The sequence below is a fragment of the Azolla caroliniana genome, unplaced genomic scaffold, assembly GCF_043228905.1.
Source record: "Azolla caroliniana isolate FFs.n. ecotype wild unplaced genomic scaffold, voAzoCaro1.0.p SCAF_8, whole genome shotgun sequence".
NCBI lineage: Eukaryota > Viridiplantae > Streptophyta > Polypodiopsida > Salviniales > Salviniaceae > Azolla > Azolla caroliniana.
Genome location: NW_028230443.1, coordinates 2,269,999 through 2,274,486, shown reverse-complemented (window position 1 = coordinate 2,274,486; position 4,488 = coordinate 2,269,999). Strand labels below are relative to the sequence as shown.

At 41.5% G+C, this 4,488-nt stretch overlaps 1 pseudogene; it reads left to right on the top strand.

Annotated features, from left to right (window-relative positions):
* Window positions 1–207: 207 nt before the first annotated feature.
* LOC147860735 (cation/H(+) antiporter 18 pseudogene) lies at window positions 208–4,042 on the top strand (annotated as a pseudogene).
* Window positions 4,043–4,488: the final 446 nt, after the last annotated feature.

Below are 4,488 nucleotides of genomic sequence, written 5' to 3'. Positions count from 1 at the left end.
ACCTTGTTATAGATGCCCAATGTCCGCCGGCCATTGTGTAGGGCCAATGCGAAAAAGGCCTAAGGCTATCTTTTTTTGGTAGGGCACCACATTTGCGTTTTGCGTTTTTGCGTTTTTGCGTTTTTGCGTTTATAGCTCCCCCGTGATTTCCTCTCTATATATAGCGAACGTTTCCTGCCTGCTCCGTTTTACTGCTCCGCATGATTCATGGCTATGAATGTACTGAATGGAACCACGATCACAGTAATAAAATGTGCGAAGCCGATGGTAGCAGTCTCCAATGGTGCGTGGCAAGGAGACAATCCCATACAATTTGCTCTGCCCCTGCTGATTCTCCAGATTTGCCTGGTCTTAATCGTGACTCGTGGATTGGCTTTCATCCTCCGGCCCTTGCGACAACCCCGTGTGATTGCCGAAATCATGGTACGTATGTAAACAGCTGCAATTATCATTCAAGTAAAAACCTGTAATTAATGTAATGTAAATCTAAATGTACTCTTCTTATGATCTAGTCTGATTTATTTATTTTAATCTCTTACATATGATTAGATATATACACTTGTTGGGTCTAAGTATGGTTTGTTTCATGAATTGTATGTTAGTTTCATTAATTTTGTATATTTTTTGAGGATTTGGTTTTTTATCTAATCATGGTAAGTAAACAGCTGCAATTTCATCAAGTAAAAATTGTACCATAGTTTGATCTAGTATGTACAGAAGTTTCAAATCTTGTACAGTAGCTTGATCTAGAGTATGTATTAGGCAATTCGATTTATCTACGATGTTTTGTTTTGTTTTGTTTAGCTTTGATTTGTGTGGTATAGATTCAGGGGATTTCTGATTTGTCGAAGTTTGTTATATAATTATTAGTATATTAGTAAGCATAATAATATATTATCTTTCACCTAGCATAATAATTGAATCGAATAAACTAATATTATCTTTCACCTAGCATAATAATTGAATCGAATAATAATAATATCGTAAGCATCTTCGGAGTTTTGATTAATTATGACGCCATAGTTAAGCATTCCTGGTTCAACTTTTGAACATTAATCTCTAGTAACTTCACAGTTAATGGTTAATATGTGGAAATTCATCATTCTTCTTTCATATCAATAATTTCTGCATAAAAAGGATAGGATTTGATAAGACAGTTTGATTCAGAGGTTTCTGTCTAAGTAAGCATCAAAGACAATTTATTAATGGCATTTCAGCATACATAACATAACATATATATGTTTGTAGTATTGACATTTGATTAACTGTATATGCATTAGATGTAGAGCTCTTGGCATTGATTATAATGTAAACAAATTACATTACATATATATATATGATATGGATTAAACAGGCATTACATTACATTACATATATATATTTGATGTGGATTCAACAGGGAGGAATATTGCTCGGGCCATCTGCATTGGGACGGATCGAGACCTATGTGAACCACATATTTCCGAAGCAAAGCATAACTGTCCTTGACACAGTAGCCAATTTGGGCCTCATATTCTTCCTCTTCCTAGTCGGGCTCGAGCTCGACCTCAACACTCTAAAGAAGACAGGGAGAAAGGCCTTAAGCATAGCGGGTGCCGGGATCTCGATCCCATTCGTGGGCGGGGTGGGCGTGTCACTCGTCTTACTCCGGACAATAGCAACCGAGAGTAGTAGCCGCATTGTCCCATTCTTGGTCTTCATGGGGGTGGCCATGTCCATAACTGCGTTCCCGGTGCTCGCCCGCATTTTGGCCGACCGCAAGCTTCTCACGACCGAGGTCGGCCAAATGGCCATGTCCGCGGCCGCCATCAACGATGTGGCGGCATGGGTTCTCCTTGCCCTCGCTGTCGCATTATCCGGCTTGGGAAAGAGCCCTATCCTAGCACTCTGGGTCTTGCTCTCGGGCCTCGTCTTCGTGCTCTTCATGTTCCTCGTGATACGCCCGCTCCTCGCGACCTTCTTGCGGAACACCCTAGGAAACGAGCCCGCGAACGAGGTATTTGTCGTGATAACCCTAGTCGGGGTATTAGTCTCGAGCTTCATGACGGATTCTATCGGAATTCATGTAATCTTCGGTGCTTTTGTGTTCGGGCTCATCATACCAAAAGAAGGTCCTTTCGCGGGCATGATGATTGAGAAAATCGAAGATTTGGTCACCACCCTCATGTTGCCTCTTTACTTTGCTTCGAGCGGATTGAAGACAAACATTGGATCCATCCACGGCGTACGGTCCATCGGTCTTTTGTTTCTAGTCATTGCCACGGGTTGCATCGGGAAAGTGTTGGGCACTTTCATTATGGCGTCCCTCCACAAGATGAGCGTCCGGAAAGCCCTCGCCCTAGGGTTTCTGATGAACACAAAAGGTCTCGTCGAGCTTATCGTCCTCAATATCGGCAAGGATCATAAGGTACTATTCTAATGCCCGAGACTACTTTTGTTTCGACGCGTTAATGCTAGTTACAAAATGTTAATGCTAGTTACAAAATGTTGTAGTAATTCGATCATACTCCTAATTTTTCGTCATGTATGTGCATAATATTCTTAGGTTATCAACGATGAGACGTTTGCAATCATGGTTTTGATGGCCTTGGTCACGACATTTATCACGACACCTGCAGTGATGTGGCTATATAAACCGGCTCGGACTCAAGTACCTTATAGTCGGAGAGTTATCTATCGTCCACGATTTAGTAAAGGTCCCGAGGAGGACGATAACCTACGTGTCTTGGCGTGTGTGCAAGGGATGCCAAACGTGCGTGCCGTAATGAACCTTGTTGAGGCCTCGAGGGGAACACGGAAAAAGACTCTTCGGATGTACGTCTTGCATTTACTCGAATTGACCGAAAGACCGTCCTCTATCATGAAAGTGCAAAAGGTGAGGAGCAATGGTTTGCCGTCATCCAGCGATTGTCGTGATGACTTGGACAATGTCGTGCTCACATTCGACACATACCAACAATTGAGTAAAGTGTCGGTTCAAGTAATGACCGCAATCTCGAGTTTCGACGATATGCACGAAGATATTGGTGTTGTGGCCCGGCAAAAGAGGGCTTGCTTGGTCGTGGTACCTTTCCACAAGCACACTAATAGCCATAGGGAGGGGGGCATAAATCCTAGGTTAAGAAATGTGAACCTAAGAGTGCTTTCACATGCTCCGTGTTCGGTTGGAATTCTAGTTGATAGAGGCATCGGCACAAGGCCTAGTCATTCGTGCAATGTATCTTCTGTTGATGTCGATCACAATGTAGTTGTTCTATTCTTTGGAGGTCCGGATGATAGGGAGGCTGTATCATTAGGCTACTGTATGGCCGAGCATCCAGGAGTAAGGTTGAAAATCTTTAGATTTATCCAAGGACCGATAAAAGATCATGTCGCGATCTCCATGCCGGAAAATGATGGCCAACATGACCATGAAGCCCATAGGGATATCGTTAATGGCCCTCTTTCATTTTCCCGGCCTTTGCCTTTCTCAAAAGGATACACACGCGCGGGGTATTGTGATTTCATGGTGACCTCAGATCTCGACATAGAAACTGAGTACAAACTAGATGAGGAGTGTCTAGCAATATTGAAACAAGGAACGCATGCTTCTGTTGTATATGAGGAGAGGGTTGTTAATGGCAACCCGATAGAAGTCGCAACCGAAGTGGGAAAGATAGAAGGTTTTACTCTATTATTAGTAGGCCGAGGAAGGCGCCCATCTCTCATGATTGCATCATTGGCCGGACAAGAAATTGAGTTTCCTGAGTTGGGTCCGATCGGGGATGCCCTAACTACCACTTCCACCATTCACTCATCAATACTTGTCATACAACAACATGATGCATTATTGGTAAAGGAGGAGGTCCACCCTAGGAAAGCAATAAAAGATGCCTCCATCTCTAAGATGAATAAGTTGTTTCCGAGCGACCTCTTGGTTGCAACGGGTCCGAGTACTACTAATTCTAATTCCTCATCTAATTTGTTGTGCTCTCCCTTAGATGATAAAGTTACTCTAGTTTCTAGTTCGTCATCATCACCATCACCTAATTCTGATGGATGATGATTATAAGTGTCTCAAAACACAAAATTTTCAATGCACCTGGCAATGTTTTTTTTAATGTATACAAAGGTTTAATTATGATTTTCGGGTGCATTTTATATTTTTCTCCCAACAATGGATCAACTACTTTGACATTATGTTTGTGTGTTTCTAGCGATATGTATGTATGTTTGTACGTACATATGTAATAATGTATGTATGTATTATGTATTCGTTGTGTGTGGTCACATACATGCATTGTCTTCATGTAATTCAGAGTGTTAATTAACATGTTAACAAAAGTGTTCTTTCTATTATCATTCTTGAGGGAATGAAATAATTGTATAACTTTGTTTTGGCACATCATTACAATGCCATTTTTTAACGCATTGTAACTTGCAATATCTATTAAGTATTAACTTTCCCTAGAAAACATTTTCAAATTGGATGAGCAAACCCATTCACAA